Source organism: Bufo gargarizans, chromosome 3 (assembly GCF_014858855.1).
Source record: "Bufo gargarizans isolate SCDJY-AF-19 chromosome 3, ASM1485885v1, whole genome shotgun sequence".
Taxonomy (NCBI): Eukaryota; Metazoa; Chordata; class Amphibia; order Anura; family Bufonidae; genus Bufo; species Bufo gargarizans.
In genome coordinates this window covers 319,754,569-319,773,119 of record NC_058082.1, presented here as the reverse complement: position 1 = coordinate 319,773,119, position 18,551 = coordinate 319,754,569, and the positions used below count along the sequence as shown (strand labels likewise).

Genomic DNA, 18,551 nt, shown 5'->3' with positions numbered 1-18,551 from the left:
ACGTAAACAGCTAACCGAATGAATGAAACCTGCTTCTTTTCAGTGGGAGTTGTAAATATGAGATATTGATTGCCTTGGCAGTTAATGTAAATGTAATTGATGTTTGATAATGTGACTTTGAGATGCAGCAAAGGTTTGGTTTGCTTGAGTGACAGTGATGTGGATTACACAGAATGTGTTTGTAAACCAGGTAGAGGAATGCATCTCATTAATTTCTAAGAACACATAAGGTGACTTCTTGTGTTAGTGGATGGCAACATTTAAATTCAGATATATCTTTTTGCCTTTAAAAAAACAACTATATATATTCATCAAGAAATGTTTTTTTTATATATAAAAGTATGTTTCTATATGTAGATCAAAATGTTTGGGAGTTCTTTGGGGTTTTGGGAGTGATATTCTCTTACTGTGGGTCTTGGTTCTCATTTTTATCTCAGAGGCTTATTCAGATACTCTGTGCCAAAGGTTCCCCTGTGTTGGAAATGTGGGGCTCTAGGGTCTGCTTGTCAGGATTATCTGATTTTGCTATCAGAACAGTAGCAGAACTACCGCCATAGCTGCCTTAGTGGCTGGGGTTATTTACTAAACCAGCATTTTAGACGCCGTCTTAATACCTCTGCATTGGTGCATGATCCGCCTAAGTTATGTAGAGGCGCATCCACCACCAGCCTAAATCTACGTCAGCTCCCTTGCTGGCATAGATTTAGATTTTTTTTATGCCTAAAACAGGCGTAGAAAATGATAAATGATACGGGCCAGTGGGCTCATCCCCTTGTCCGCCCACATCACGCCCGGTTTTTTAGAACTGCCATAAGCAAAGAAAAGTCGCAGATTCAGGCGCAAAACCCCTTGGCGACCAAATATGCCACAGTGATGTGCCACAAATTGCCGTATATCTAGTAATAAATTACCCCCTGTGTGTCTACTCTAGAGGCATCTGATTGATCATGCAACTTAGATGTTATGGACAATAGCAATTCCAGTATCTAGATGGCAGTAAGACAAATGTGGTGCACATTCAAATGTTTGCCATGGGGACTAACCTTTTTTACTTGAGAAAATGCTATCATTGGAATAGACTAGTGATGAGCAAATTAGGTTTGTTCATATACATAACTGATAACAATGCTGATCTCTAATTCTGTACATGGCCTCTTAAAAAGCTCTTTCAATATGATGGCGGGTAACGCAATACTACAGTAGCCTGATACTGTAAGTAGGGGCACATGCATTAATATTTGACATTACGAATCTGAACCTGGGTTTGTGGCATGTAAAACATTAATGCATGCACTGTTACTTACATTAACGACGCATGTGGGAAACTACAGAGGCCATACTTCTTAAGCCATATATGGAGGTAGAGATCAGAATCATTATCAGTTGTGTACATGGATTTGTCAAAGAAGGATGAACCCGGTTTGCTCATCACTAAAATAGACCTGTTACAACAATTGCTGCTTAGAGAATTTGTTACAAATTTTCCAAAACATTTTATATACAATTCTACAAACCAATTACAATACACTAGTGAGGGAATAAAGCAGCTAAGAAAGAGGCAAGGGACCGCATGAACCTGAGAAGGGCACTGGCTGGTACGCTTGCCTATAGTGCCATGCAGCCAGCATCACAGACAATTAGGAGGAGCAATATTGACCTGTCTATTAGACACTGTGTTGTCTATTTAACGTCCCAAACAAAGATGCCATTCCAAGCTAAACCGCTAATGTGATTGGATGTGTCACAGATACGGTAATTAGACACAACAGACAGACATTTTAGGATCTTACAAAGGCAGTTTTAGGGAATGGGGTGATAAATTTACTTAGGTAGATGGGATTACTTGATAGAAAGACAGACTTTAACACTAGGGACAGTTAGTTTAGTCTCTGTATTGCAGGGTTTGAGCTGTTCACATACATACAGACTCTGATGCACAGCACATCAATTTCGAAAGAGGCAGTGCTCTCATTTTATGTGCAGGAGTCAGCTAGCAGCCCAATTAATATAAAAAACTACTGGCTAATGATGGTTTACATATCATAGTTTGTCTCCAATTTTTTTTACAGTTAATAAGTACAAATAAGTGTATTCTACTGCATCACCAGCAGGGTATATTTTTGGCCGCAGAGGTTGTCCTTTTTTCTAAAAACCTGTTACAAATTCTCGGTCATTCATGTGTTTTTCCATATATGTCATTATGACTTTGACATTATTAAAATTGTCTGCATTAATGAGCTTGAAAGGGGAGAGAGAGAACAAAATTGCCTTGAGAAAGAAAAGAGAGAAAAAATATGAGTCCTAGGAGATCACTGCTTTACAACACTGTGTTATATTTGAGATGCATTGTATTAGCCCGGCTTCCGTGTTTCTGTTCCCACACGCAGGTGCAGGCGCCTTGCTTCCTCACTCCTCCCTGCTGCTGCACGCCCCGCTGACAGGCGCATCGTTTTTCCTGGCTCTGAGTAAATCTTGCACTCTGACTTAGGCCTCTTTCACACGGGCATCATATTTTTGGCCCGGATAAGAGGCGGGTGCGTTGCGGGAACACGCGCGATTTTTCCGCGCGAGTGCAAAACATTGTAATGCGTTTTGCACTTGCGTGAGAAAAATCGTGCATGTTTGGTACCCAAACTCGAACTTCTTCACAGACGTTCGGGCTTGGGATTGATGTTCTGAAGATTGTATTATTTTCCCTTATGACATGGTTATAAGGGAAAATAATAGCATTCTGAATACAGAATGCATAATATAATAGTGCTAGAGGGGTTAAAAAAAATAAAACGTTAACTCACCTTCTCCTCTTGATCGCATAGTTCCCGGTCTCTTTACTTCTTTAATGATGAGCTGTGGGCTAAATGACCTGTGGTGACGTCAGATCACATGTTCCAATCACATGGTCCATCATGGATGGACCATGTGATCTGACGTCACCACAGGTCCTTTAGCCCACAGCTCATCATTAAAGAAGTAAAGAGACCGGGAACTACGCAATCAAGAGGAGAAGGTGAGTTAACTTTTTTATTTTTTTTAACCCCCTCCAGCACTATTATACTATGCATTCTGTATTCAGAATGCTATTATTTTCCCTTATAACCATGTTATAAGGGAAAATAATACAGTGAATAGACTGTCACCTAGAACCCATGCGTGAAAATCGCACTGCATCCGCACCTGCTTGCGGATGCTTGCGATTTTCACGCAACCCCATTAATTTCTATGGGGTCTGTGTTACGTGAAAAACGCAGAATATAGAACATGCTGCGATTTTCACGCAACGCAAAAGTGATGCGTGAAAATCACCGCTCATGTGAACAGCCCCATAGAAATGAATGGGTCCGGATTCAGTGCAGGTGCAATGCGTTCAACTCACGCATCGCACCCGTGCAAAATACTCACCCGTGTGAAAGGGGCCTTAGAGTTCCCTTGTGTGTATTTAGGGTGTGTGCGGGCGTGTCTCTCCTCCTTAATTGAAGCAGCATGCGCACGACTCATATCTTCCCCCGCCTATGGCTGGTCTGCAGGAGGTATTTAAAGGTGCCTCCTTCTACATGAAGGAGCCTGAGCAACTTTGGTTCCTAGCCTTGTCTAGTTCCTGCGAGCAAAGGTGTTTCTGTGATTTCTGCCATCTCTGTGTAGCAGACCCTGCATCTTGCTTAACGACCATTGCCTTCTTGCTGCCTGCCCTGACCTTGTTTATGGACTTTGCCATATTGACACCAGCCCTGACCTCAGACTCTGTATCCAGATCTTGCCTTGCCTTCGTCTGATAAGCCTCTAGTGTCCCCTGCCATCTGGAGGCCAGTCCAGTGGGTCCACACCCAGGTCCTCGTTTCCTTGTGTTCCAACCCTCCCTCAGAGGAAGGGCCTGGTGTACCCTGGGGGAATTCTATCCTTACCATCAGAGGTATTGTGGTAGATGAGGGGTACACTTAGTCATCCCCTTCTGAGGAGACTGGTCACATGGGACAGTGGGTTTGCACCCGCTGACCATTACACATTGCGGGTGCAGTTACTTTTCTACAGTGCTGTTGAAGACTATACAGTTATGTGACATGGTGGCACACTGCCAGATTGACTCACCCTTTTAGTATTGTGCAGCAACCTAGGGTGGAAATTTGATGGGTGATGCTCAATGACTGATCTTCTAATATTATCACATGGAGGAGTATATCATATGACTAATATTGTGAACGAGTCTGGTAAACTTATTGACCTTATTCCTGAATTATGTATTGTGAGCTATTTGTGGTGAATCGTTTTACAGGAACTATTCTCAAAGGTGCATTTTTGAACTAGTGTTTCAATAATGATTTTAGAATATATCAAGCCAGCCTCATTCTCTGTATTTCACTTGGGACCCACATTCCATGTTTTACATAGGTGTGCTGATTACAGGGATAGATATGAAGATAGTGGGATTGTCCTTGTTATGGCTGAAGTTTGGCTTTAGGATGGAGAAAATAAGGGCAATACATTCCAGATCCCTTCACCTTCCTTAATTTCCATCAGAGGGTTATCTCTTTGTCTTTCTGCATCCAAATACCCCATACTAATATGGTCTTCTAGGTTCAGCTTTGAATACAGTAGGATCACCCTTATTGTAGTCGTAGTTCTGCTTTTGGTAGGTACAAATTAGGGTTTCTGGGTAATATTGGTTAATTTACTAGAGAATATTTTATTGCACTATAGAAGGTTTTAAGGAACGTAATGTAATGTTCTCCCTTTTATTGTGGCTTTGCAGATAGTCTATCAATCAGATCTGTGAAGATGGAGATCTATGAGAAATATTAAATGATTAAATGAAAGGCAAGCCGGTCCTTTTGGGTAGTGGCATTTCTACGACCTTGGGGTGCATTTTTTGGGGTCAGTGATGTATTTAACAAATTGCATTATGTACTGATTTTGGCTTTTTTTTTCCCTCATTGTCTGGCAATTTATTTTTCTGCTTAAAAATTAACATGTGCAATATATATTGGGATTTTAACTGCATTTTTTACCAAGGTATCCCCCTCCCCTATACATCTCCACAGAGAAGGTGACATTACAGGGGCACATATTTTCCTCTACAAAATGCAGGCATGCAAAAAAACATTATCTAAAAACACAAGGTAAAAAAACACACAATATGGGCAGAATCCTCTCATAAACTCCTTAACAAAGTGCTATAAAAATACTGATCATGTCAGGCTATTTTTCAGCTATTTGGCCAAAGAAATTGGCCAGGGACTAGAATATGTGTGAGCGATCCCTAATTCTATCTTGTGAGACCAAGACAGGCTGTCAGTTCACTGAATGGTCAGATTACAAGCTCCCATAGAGGTTTATGAAGGGAAGAAGGGAGAGGAGGAGTGAGCTACAGTGAGAGAGAAGCAGAGAGACAGTCACACACAGACACTGTTATAACTAATAGTAAGTGTTATATCTCACATCGCCACTGTTCAGTAGGTATGCTTTAAAGATTATATTCCTTGGCGGTTGGGTGTACATACTTTGAGTTCATAGAAGTGTGAAACATTTAAAGTCCTATAAAATGTTTTGTGAAATATAATTGTGTCTTAAATAGAGCGTCTTATGTTGACAACTGCTTAATAGATTGAAGTTTCCCTGGCAATTAGCTCTGTGCATTGGTTTCTGGTATTTCTGTCAGCTCTGTGTAGCCATTATTTAAGTGTTCTTTCATGGCAAGACCACTTACTGTTATCTCACATATATATTCTTATTATTATAGCCAAATTTACCACCCTGACTCCTCCCACAGTTTTTACATTACATAGACAATAATATACCGAAACGTGCATAATGTTGATTGTTGTGCTATTACTTTGTGGAACATTTCGCCGAATGGTTCATGAAATATCAGGGTTTTTGTGGCGAAATTGGTCCCATAAGAATGAATGGTGGAATGTTCAAAACTAGAGTGGGAGCTGACAAAAGCTAGAGTGTGAGCTGAAAAATCAGGACATGATTTCTAAACTGACACCACTCCCTCATTTTCAAGCCCACCTACACAAATCTTATATCAAAACGTTCAGCTATCCCTGCTGCCACTAAAGATGTCTAAGCTAAGCCATAGTCCTGATAGTTTTCACAATATGACCATTTGTTTGCAACTCACGGCGCCCATTGACATTCATTGAAACTCCACTCTAGCCACCTCAAATTTTAAGGGCAATTTCTAAACTGTGACTGTGCCTTCATATTTAATATTTCATAGACATACATCGGTCTTGTTCTTGTGATTCTCACAATATAAAGCTCTTCACTGTAGGAGTTATAATTTTTAAACTACAACCATTTGAAGATGGCTACCGCTAGTGAAGTGAGCAAGTTGGAGCAGTTTGTTTTTAACCGCTCTTCTCTGCCCTTGCTGTAGAGTGAGTTGCTATAAGAACCCAGATGTGTGAGCAGCCAGCAGAGTGACAAAAGCTAGAGTGTGAGCTGAAAAATCAGGACATGATTTCTAAACTGCCACCACTCCCTCATTTTCCAGCCCACCTACACAAATCGGCCACTAATGTTTTTATAAATGTATGTTTTAATGTAACTGTGAAGCACTTTGGGCAACAACATTGCAATTAAATGTGCTATATAAATAAATAAAAGTTAAAATGCATTTTTCACTCTATCAAGCTTGCCATGTGCACTTTTTACATTTGATCAATCAATTGGTTAGTGTAATGTTTACTATCTTTACTAACTCCAAACACTCCACACAGTAACTCTGCCCACTCCATAAAGTTACTCTGCCCAGTCCAACCTTTCCACAGTTACTCCAGCCACTTCAACCACACAACAGTTACTCAAGCCACTCCAAACAGTTACTCCGCCCCCACTCCAGTTGTAGACTACTGGTGGAGGCAAGAACACTTCACACAATTTCCCCAGAAATTGTAGCTTTCCTAGTATATTACTGTAATCTATTGTATTGTGTCCATTGGAACCTGAGGAACCCTTCGTAGCATCTCTCCATTTTAACTGTTAAATTGACGCCACCATTTGTCACATTCATATGTGACAATAGCTATTGGCGATGCAAGGAGAGTAACAATATCAATTTGTCCCTACATAATAACTATGTCAGTCCACCTCTGCAAAAGAGAATGGGTTAAATAGACACATTTAATAATTTCTCCTTATGTGTCCTAGGAGAACATAAATTATTCACATTCAACCTAAAGAAAACCTAAAAACATTAGTGAAAAACTCTTCAGGGACTCAGTATGTAAATGCTCAGCAGCAAGCAGATGGCTGATAATGGCTAGCTGCCACTGAGGTAGTGAAGCGTGCAACAATAGCAAGATTGCAATATGATTTTAACTGTGTCTCTTTACTCTGTGATTTAAAGAGAACAAATAGAAGTTAGAGTGCTTTTCAAAGTTCTCCCTTTCTTCCTCGATTCCTAGGGAAAAATGTTAATGCCGTAAAAGACAGCAGTATTAAAGTGCACCCGAATTCCTTTCAGTTTGATGAAAGTACTTGATGCTGTGCTAGATAAAATTGAGGATTCCACAAGGGCCATTAGAGCTTTCAAACAGTAAAGGGCGACATAGTATCAACAGGAAATACAAAAAGATGAAATGTACTTGTAATGGAGTTTTAATGACGTGCACTGGTATTGTCTACAGATGTATGAGCCGGCTGCTAGGAACACAAAATATATTTTATTCATGCACTGAAGACATGCTTTATCTATCATATTTAATATAGAAATATAAGAAGAACCTAACAATGTATTTTCGGAAATTTGAACCTTTACTGTTCAGGATACAAGGAGAGCAACGGGACTTATTGTCAAAGAGCCCCTGAGGGAGGTTGGAGGTTTAGGACTGTAGGTGACAGGGTAACTGAGAAATTTGTCATGGAAGAACAAACATGGCTGACAGGAAGTTTTTGTCAGCAGATTCTTTCTGTCCCAGAAAGTATAAGCAGGAAAATTCTAGATCATAAATGGCTGAGATTACAAGAGAGACTACACAAGAAACTGAATATAAGGACGTAAGAATTTAAAAGTTTTTTTTTTTTTTTTTGGAACCAAGGTAACATTAAATAAGATTACTATGTCATTGTACTCAAAATTTCTATGATATAATTAAAATATGACTGTTTTAGTTGTATCAACCCTTGTCATTTCCAGGATACAATATTTGGTTGAATCATTCTAGTTTCAAATGTGCAGCTAAATATGGAAGATACAGAACATGCACTAAAACCTTTGCAGTCAATGCCTCCTCACAATCCTGTGCATGCTCCCCCACTTACTATATTAAAGTCAGCAAGCGGATACCCAAATTAAGGCAAACATAGTAGAACTAAGCAGTATTAAAAGGGCTAGTTCACGCCAAGATTGTTGGCGCTGATTTTGGAGTGTGTCTGCCTCAAAACTGCCTCCCATTCATTTCAATGGGAGGCAGTACTTGCTTTTTTTTACATGTGTAAGATTAAAAAGTGGAGAAAAGAGGCAGCATACCCTATCTAGGGGCAGAATCAGCACCAAATATTCAGTTGAAATGAATAGAAAGCAGAAAAAAAACTCTTCTATGTAAGTCCATGCGTTTTTGTGTATTTTCCGCAGATCTGCTTCAAAAACATCAAGCTGAAAACTCAGCTTTGTATTAAAGTGAACACCCATTGGTTAAAAAAGACACTACAGAAAACACAAAGAAACACACACAATTTTTTTTTTTTTTAATCGGTCATATGAACTGGCCATAAGATATAAAGAAGTCCATAATGCACAGATTTATTCAGTAAGCTTCAGTTAATCCATGTGGCATGTATAACAGCTCAAACCATGTGGTCCTTCATCATGTCACAGAGTGGTTTGCAATGTGGCTCACAACATATACAGATTTAACTAATACAAGTAGAAGTTAAACTGTAAGCCATTAACTACCGTACTATAGTTTATCTTCAAGGACACTGTGTACATATCAACAGCTTCCTACTTAGAAACTTAGATACATATTGGAATCTACAGAACACACAGTACCTAGCATGCCTACTCCTACTATAACAACTATGTATACAAGCTATACATGTTAAGGGTCATGGTGGGTCTTTGTTATAGGGAAATAATTAAATAAAGAGGGACATGATTGGAACTTGGTGAAATATGGTGAAATCTCAAAAAACAAGGGTGAATTTCCTGTCAACGCCAGTTCTGTGAGAAGGTCTGGCAGACGTTCTTCTCTACCTCTTGTATGACATTCTTTGTTTTGGTTTCACTTTGACATCTCCTTTCCTTCTGCCAGGTGTCACTTATTTAGACTAATCGTCTTCCTTTATATTTCCTCCCATACTGTTCACTGCTGGAGGCTGCTGCTGCTGTTTGCTCAGATAAGTCTTTTCCTTTATTGTGTTTCCTTGCTGGCTTGATTCTAGGTGACCCTGACTCCGTCCGTATTAAGTGCAGGGAGCCGGTGGTCGTGTCCCCTCACTACTATAGGATTTTCAGGTGTCACACAGCCTTAGGTACGTAGGCATGCAATCGACTACCATTGAGACCTTTGCATGTGCATAGCAGTCAGGGAGAGCTCTTAGGGTTTTAAAGGGCTCGCCTATATGCTCCTTAGTTTGGGATCAAGCCAGTCGGTCGTTTATTTATACATTCCAGCTATCTGCAACTTCATCCGTGACATTTTCTCTGTCGGGAGAAGAAAAAGTGTAGTCTCCAGAGGTGAAAAGGCTTATTCACTATAAGAACTGAATGTGGGGAATAGAATACCTCAATGAGGGAACACGGCAGGAACAATTAATGGCTTCAAAAAAGCAATAAGCTGGATTTAAACTGGATTTACACTGCCTTATTGTCAAGTTATTAGGAACGAACATTCGTACACATGACAGATCATTCCAGATAATCTGCCTGTGTCAAGGTGCCACAGATCACCTGATGAATGAGCAAAACTCTTGTTCATTGGGTGAAACAATCTTTAATGAGGACATTTCAGTCATTATTTCTGGACATAATGTAAACAGGGGTTTGTTGCCCAAAACAATGAATCTGTACGAGGTGTAGTGATAGCAGTAGTCATCACTCATCTCCATAGGGTACGGCCACAAGGAATAGCCGCAATACGGTCGGTTTGCATCCATGCTGCGGTCAAGAACCATGCGGCCAATTAGGCGCAGCTGCCTTCCATTTAACTAATGAAGACCGCTCCTTATAGTCTCTCTTAATTGTTAATGGCTGGGTGGTATTGAAGAGTTGTTGTTTTTTTTTTGGCATTGTTTTTCGCATATTTGCACACAAGAAACTGTAAGCAGAAAATGCAGCAATTTGCACTGAAGTATACACCCCCCAAAAAAATATATAAAAGCGCAAAAAATGCATTTTAAAACATGCTTTTTAAATAAACAAGGATTCTGTTCTGATTTTTGGAGGCGGACTATCAAAATTTGTTTTGTGAACGTACCCTAAATATAAGTTTGTATATTTTATAATCTTGTACTGGTCCTCATTAGTCTACATCACAATTCACAGCCACATTAAGATTTCTGCTAGATAATCTTATACACCTTACTGTACTGTATTACACGGCAGTCTGCACGATAATCTGCATGGAAAAACATGTGTAATCTGCAATCGGTGCAGGCAGGCTATGTGTGAATGTGTAGTTTGTGCAATATTTATGTTGGGCCCCCGCTTGAAATTTTACCCAGGGCCACACTTTGTCTAAAACCGGCCCTGATGATAAGTATAAGTAATGGATTTGAATAGTTGCTCAAATGGTCTTTGAAGAACATATGTTTTAAGTGCACCTGATAATTAGCAAATTGCATTCTATATTTGGCAACTGGCTAATATAATGTATTTTAAGTGCCAAGTCCCTTTTCTGCCTATGACTGTTAGCGACCTTGTAATCACTGATAGTTTCCAAGTATGATACTTCACTCCATCTTAATATCACTGTACTGCACCGTACTGTGAGCACCCAATATGTATAAAATATTCTCGTTGAGCCTCAATCACACAATATGGTGGCATTTTTTTTGGTGAAATATATTTAAAAAAATGAGTAATATGTAGAGGGAAGTGCCTATATTGGGCAATAATATATTATCTAATTTATAAAGCTGAGTGTATGTATGTATGACCGCTAAAGGAATCTGTACCGTCACATTTACAATCAAATGTACACAGCCTCCTGTAACTCGGGGAATGTCATAGACTATGTTTAGAGTGGAAATTTGTACGCTTAGTAATCTAACTGCCAAACAACAGGAGCCATTGTCTGTTGCCTGTTCACCTATTCACCTATGCAACATTTCAGTCTGCCTGTTGGGACTATTCTCAAGCCTTCAGAACGGTCCCAGCAAGAGCAAGCGGACTGAAACATTGCATGGCTGAATAAAGGACCACACATTTTTCACCATTTGGATGTGCTGCATTTTTTCTTTTTTTATGCTTATCACTGCAGTCAAGTTTGTACCTCTGGCAGTCCTTTTTTGAACTGAGAAACAAGGTATTCTGCTCTGATTTTTGTTTTGGTTTTTGTATGTATATATATATATATATATATATATATACCACCCTAGTTGTTATGCTCTCCCCCTTCTGTACGTTTGTATTGGGGCTGCTTAGAACGTGTGCCATTGTGTACCTGGAGGGATGCTCTCATTTACACATTGGACAGGAATTATTTGTACCTTTGGCTGTACAGATCCTGAGCTAGCTAGGGGGTCTATTGGCAGTTATCTGTTACAGTCTGAGTGCATGCATTCTGTCACACGCACAAGATGATGTCATATCCCTGTGCCTTAGATTGGGGGGTGGGAGCACCCTTGGGCTTATGTTAGCCCCAGCCAGGGACAAAGAGAGTATCTTCACTCATGGGACTTAACACATGGAAGACCAGCTGAGCAGCCCCACGAGCAAGTTACCATTAACCTCACTGGCTAAGTACCCATGGAACCCCCTGATAACCCTACATTGTACCCCTACATTGCATAATCATAGTCGCCCTGCCATATTCCCTAGACCACCCTTTCCCTGCCATATTCCCCCTGATCCCACTGCTGTATTAGCTCTTTCCCTGCCACTCTCCCGGTCATAGCCCTGCAATATCCCAGTAACCCTTTTCCCAACCACTATCTCTGCAATAGGAACCTATAACCGTCTCGCTGCCATATTTACATTAAGTTGATTCTTTGTAATCCCTTAGGGACAGTTTAGCGTTAGGTGGGAGGGCGTTGTTATCATAATGTGTATGAATATATTTAGATAGATATTTTGGGGTGGAATAATTATGGGGATTGTGTATTTTGTGTAATGTAGTTAGGGTTATTATAGTGTTGTTATTGTGTGTTGTAGTGTGCGTCTATATGTCTGTATAGTTATACAGTCATTGATATATATATATATATATATATATATATACTGGTGAAACTCAAAAAATTTGAATATCGTGTAAAGTTAATTTATTTCAGTAATGCAACTTAAAAGGTGAAACTAATATATGAGATAGACTCATTTCATGCAAAGCGAGATATTTCAAGCCTTTATTTGTTATAATTTGGATGATTATGGCTTACAGTTTATGAAAACCACAAAGTCACAATCTCAGGTACCCTTTGCTCAGGGGGTATAGATTAATTAGCTGACTAGAGTGTGACACTTTGAGCCTAGAATATTGAACCTTTTTGCAATATTCTAATTTTAAGCTGCATTAATGCAATTCATTTTAAGTTGCATTACTGAAATAAATGGACTTTTGCACGATATTCAAATTTTTCGAGTTTCACCTGTATATATATATATATATATATATATATATATATATATATATAGTAGTAAATAACTGACTGCAAACTTAATATTTATTTTAATAGATATGTTTTATTGTTATAATACTGTATATAGAGGCTTCAGTCACCGCCATACTTCAGTACACACACAGACAGTTCCAGGAAAGTAAAGTAACAGAAAGGCACAGTTAGAAAATAGGAGGAGTCAGCAATAGCTGGATACACCTATTAATTAATATTAATTATATTAATCCCAAATATTAATAATTGACATTTCCTACAACATAATACAATAAAAGGTGTTTTACAAAGTTGGTCATCTAGCATTTAGACTCCTGCTGACCTAACATGTATTACATAATCAGTGAATAGTTAATACTTTTTTGGCTGATATATCCCTTTATTTAAAGCTCCCCTCTTACATGAAATTGGGAAACTTAACTATTCATGACTGGACAATAAATATTACTGCAGCTCAACATTCTCCTTCAAGTCAATGGGAGCTAAGGTTCAGTAAGTGGCCACGGTCATTACACAGTGGACAGAGCTTTCTGCTTCCAGCTCCATCCAATTTGTTGTGTCTGGTGCCATCAGCTGCCGAAAATAGCTGAACGGTGGGGGTGCCAATACTCCAATGATCTGATACTGATTATCTATCCTGATCAATATCTACAGATTGAAAAACCCCTTTCAGAAAAGCTATCACAATCTAGAGTTTCATGACGAAGATTAAGGAGCACAGAATACATAAAACAAAATAGATCACTACCAGAATGTATATTGTCCCACTACTAGTTGATGGTTTGTCAGTAGGAGCATTTAAACTGTATGATTTCTAGTCCTGTCACCTACACAGAAGAGAAGAAGCCATTTTGCTGGCAGAACTAATAATCATTAGGATTTTGAGTGCTCTTACATCGGTCAATACACAATGAAATAAAAATGGACAAACCCAATCATTACCTTTTCGTTGAGGAGCTGTAGAACTGTATTTACATGCAGGAATCAAAACTTCATCCCCATACAGATTCATTGTCTGTGTACAGTACATCCCTGCTCACATGGGGCTACATGCTTCTCCCAGAGCATGAATTTTGGTGCTATATTAAAGATGTAATCACCTTACTAAAGAGTATTTTTTCATTGTCAGAGGATAGGCATCACAATTAGTAGTTACGAACATTTGTCGCTGATCATTGTCCTCAATCCATGTGAAAGGGCCCTTAGAAGTAAGATCTGTAGTCAATCCAGAGTATAAAAAATACTTTACAACTGATGACCTATCCTCTGGGTTGATCATCAGTATCTGATTGGTGGGGTGCAACACCCTGGATCCCCGACAATCAGCTGTTCGAGAAGTCAGCAATGCTTGCAGTAATTCCACGGCCTTCTCTCAGCTTTTACTTGACCATCGCTCACGTGGCCTAAGCACAGCTCAGCTCTATTGAAGTGAATGGGGCTGAGCGAGATACAAAGCACAACCGCTATACAATGTTGGTATGCGGAAACTTTCAACTAGTAGGCTAGTAGTTGCCGTTGAATTTTATTAAGGTTTTTCATTTTCATCAAATTGTAAATTGTTTTGATTATTCTTAAATTCAGCTACTGTACATGATAACCCCTACATGATAGCCTATTAAAACATCAACATATGACATGACTTCAGCCAACTACTTGCACTACCCACAAAAAGTTAGGGATATTTCCCTTTCAGGTGAAATTTATGGAAAATGTAAAAAGTTCACGCTACAGTGATATCATATCATGAAAGTAGGACATTTAAGTAAAAGCATGCAATGGTGATTTCCTCATCTCAAACAATTTATTGAAACAAAAGCCAACAACAGTGGTGGGTGTACTACCACAAAAAATAACAATGTCTCAATATCTTGTCATGAGGCCTTGAGAATCAATTATAGCTTGACAACGTCTTATGCTGCTCACAAGTTGACTTATTGTCTGCAGAGACATGGCATCCCACTCTTCTTGAAGGTCGCCCCTCAAGTCAATGAGATTCTTGAGTATAGAGTTACAAGCCTCTACACGGAAACTTATCTGATCTCATAGGTTTTCAATGGGAATCAGGTCTGGAGAAAGTGCAAACCACTCCATTTGAGGTACCCCAGTCTCCAGCAACCATTCCCTACTGATGCGACCTTGATGGCACATTGTTGTCCGTGATGTTGAAATTAGGCTTGTGTTGTTCATGGTGAGTTTGACTTTTGTGAACTTCACATTTGGACCTGCAGTGCTAACAATACAGGCAACGTATAGGAGTTAAACTATTATAATATTATGTTGTTCATGCAGAGGCACCATGGCTGGATTATGTTATTGTGTTATTCAAGTAGTATGGGCTTGTTAGTGTACCATGTACAAAGTGTAGGGGAGTTCTGCATTGACTAGACACACCTGCCCACACTGTAACACGACCACCAAAGGTACGTCTGGTGACAACAGTGGCTGATGTATAGCGATCTCCTTGACGTCTCCAACATCATTGGCAGCCATCATTTCTGCTCAGCGTGAATCAACTTTTATCAGTGAACAACACTGAGGCCCACTGGTCCCTCGTCTATCGTAGATGCTCCCTGGCCCATGCAAGACGATGACACCTGTGCTTGGTGGTGTGGTCAGGTTGTCTAGCACGCAGACTGTGCTGATGTAAATGTTATCGAATGGTCTGACGTGACACTTGGGTGCCTCTAACCTCCCTTAAATGTGCCTGGAGTTGTGTGATATTCATCATCCGGTTCCGCAGGGCATTGTTCACAATAAAGTGGGATGTGGCCAAGGGATTTCTCCTTCTATGCCTTTCTGTGACTCTTCCAGTCTCTATGTATCTCTGTTGCAACCTGCTGATAACACTCTGTGACACTCTAAGCTAAGCTCAGTGGCCCTTTCCATCTGAGAGCATCCTGCTTGAAGCCTCGCAATGGTGAGGTACTGTTTATCAATTATTAGGTATCGTCTTGGTCTCATGATGTCAAAATGTGAACAGCATAATGAGGAGGGCTGTTTAAATACCACTTCTAATTGAACCAGGAAATGTTTTGGGAGATTTATAGATCAAACACCGGCTGTGAATTTTGCTGTTAAGCTCCCTGTCAGAGAGAAAGTTGTGCAAAAAGTACTAAAACATTGAACAATTGGACATGTGCATTTAAAAGTTCACAGAAGGTCACATTAAGTGCACCTTTTAAAGTCAGAGTGCATTTTAGATTCATCCTAAAATTGCATCCACAAGCCAAATCTCCCTAACTTTTTGTGAGTAGTGTATATTCATGTTTTAAGACTAGGGCTGTGGGTAGTATGCAGCATTTTTTGTTATCCCAAATATAACTTTTGGTCATGTACTAAAGCAATATAAAAAAGATTTATAGAAAGAGCAAAAAAAATCCAGGAGAGTTTTTCTATGCTGAGCAGTCTGCAAACCACACAAAGAAAAAGAAAAATTACAAATTTACTGGATTACTATTACTGGCAATAAATAGTCACCGTAATGGTAACTAAGGCGTGAAAAATGTATTATCATATATGTACTAACTCATTTTAGTGTCCAGGTGATTATTATTATTATTATAATTTTTTTTGAGGATTGGATATATATTGAATTACAGGTAATAAGACCTATAGATACCCATTAATAAGGTCTAATCAGATGAGGATTGAACTGGCCCGCAAAACATGCTATAAAATAATTGATTTAGTAGCAGAGGGCACCATCTTCTAGCAATTTAAGTTGAGGAACAATTTCTTATGCCTGGCAGTGTCAGCTATTGATCGGCATGTGATATTCAATTAAACAGCATGCAAGTTTTTATCACATTAGTAACACTAGTGTCAGAGCTAAACAATTTTTTACTGGAATTATGCTGTAAGATGTAGCCAGTCAATACTCTATAAAACTATATCGTTATGGCAATTAACCTGTTAGAAATCTAAATGGTATTAATCCAGATGAGTACATTATAGATTAATTCAGATATCTGATGCAATTATTTGCAATATATATATATATATATATATATATATATAAATATATATATATATATATATATATAAATATATATATATATATATATATATATATATATATATATAAAGTTAAAACCGGCAACTGGTATACTTTTGTAATATAAAAATTGAGTATAGGCACTTAACAAAATCTTTCTGTATAGCACCACCTACTGTTTCTTTTCTTAACCTCTCTGTCCACTTTGTGGTGGATGAACATACACCGTTCCATCCTTCAACTACTTCTAGTAATATCTTCTGCTAGAAACTGCAACAGTTATAGGACACATCTTCTGAGCTGGCAATCACTTCCAAACAAAGCTATAATCATATATCTAGAGTTCTTCCCATTCATTCCTCTAATGTATCTGCTAGATTTATTTCACAATGGTAGCTCAGGGGTGTTTTCTTATCAAGGGGCATATCCATTCTGTTAGAACTCTCTCCCTGAGCTGAGGGGTCATTTTTTGTTGCTGCTCTCTTCCTACCACAGCTCAGCAGACATGTTCTCTAATGCAGCTCTTTCTTGGTAACTATCATAGCTTTTAACAGTAGATATAGCTGGTAACAGTTGAAGGATGAACTGGAGTATGTGTGACCACCTCAAACTTGTTATACTACTTTCACACTAGCGGTTTTGGCGGATCCATCATGGAGGTGATTCCATTTATTTACAGAATGGGATGTTGAAGCATCTTCTAATATGTATCTAGTTAAAATTATGCAATACAGAGCTTTTTTATATTATATCCATTTTGTATCCTATCCTTAAAAAAAAAATGGTACGGCCCATTTTAGTCCTGTTAAGTGCACCCATAGGAGAGCTGTCATGTGGCCCTCACAAGTGTCATGTGACCTGGCTTTCAGTTTACTGCCCATGTATCTAACGTGAATAATAGTGTATTAGCAGAACATATACTGCCTGCAGCAGTACCTCAACACCATTGGGCAGATTCACTGGGCTATAATAACCATGCATGCTAACACATACTGCATCTGATTTATGGTGTTATAGATTTCAGTTCTATTTTTTGCCAGAAAACTGGTGTAGAAGATGACAACTGTTGATGGGTCACTGCCAAAAAAATTAGGGACAAGTGCTGTTGAAAAAGTCACAAATGTGCCACAAAAGAGGTATATCTTTATGATAAATCTGATCACATGCCTGTCAGTGTCTATGTAGTAGCAGATCTCAGTATTTTTTTTACACTTAGCTGTATTAATAACATGATAACATACTCTAAAGACAGGCAGCTTAGTAATAAAATCACCTACAGACAGGTTGCCATATAAATACACACTGTCATGTAGTTACTTCAGTAACCACAATACAAAATCATGATTCCACCACATGTGATGTGTCCTGCATGCTGACCCATCAAATGTATGTCATGTAACACTTCTGCTTACTGAATATCAGAAATGACATGTCTGTCGCGGTCATCTTGATCCAAGATCCATTGCAAAATCTTGCGCGGTGCATGATGACGTCATCGTGCTGGCTGGCTTGGTGACGTCACATGTCACTGTGCATGAGATTTTGCGCTGGATCTTCAATCAAGATGGCTGCAGCAGACTCTTCGCGCGCAAATGCATGAGTTGAGTATGATTTTTTTTTTTACTGCCATTTTATGGAAAATTACCACGTAGCACAAGGAATTTGAGCTTTGTGGCAAATTTTATTTACCTGAAATTCGGATCAAAGTCCACTTTGTCAACTTCGATTCGCTGAACACTAATGATCACTTAATGAATGTTTGTCATGGTCGAAATAGTCAATTTCC

The 18,551-nt window shown here is 39.0% G+C and overlaps 1 protein-coding gene across 2 annotated transcripts in view; it reads right to left on the bottom strand.

Moving 5' to 3' along the window:
- The window catches only part of EPHA10 (EPH receptor A10), a 682,002-nt gene that overhangs the window by 652,812 nt on the left and 10,639 nt on the right, over nucleotides 1–18,551 (bottom strand). The window lies entirely within an intron of this gene.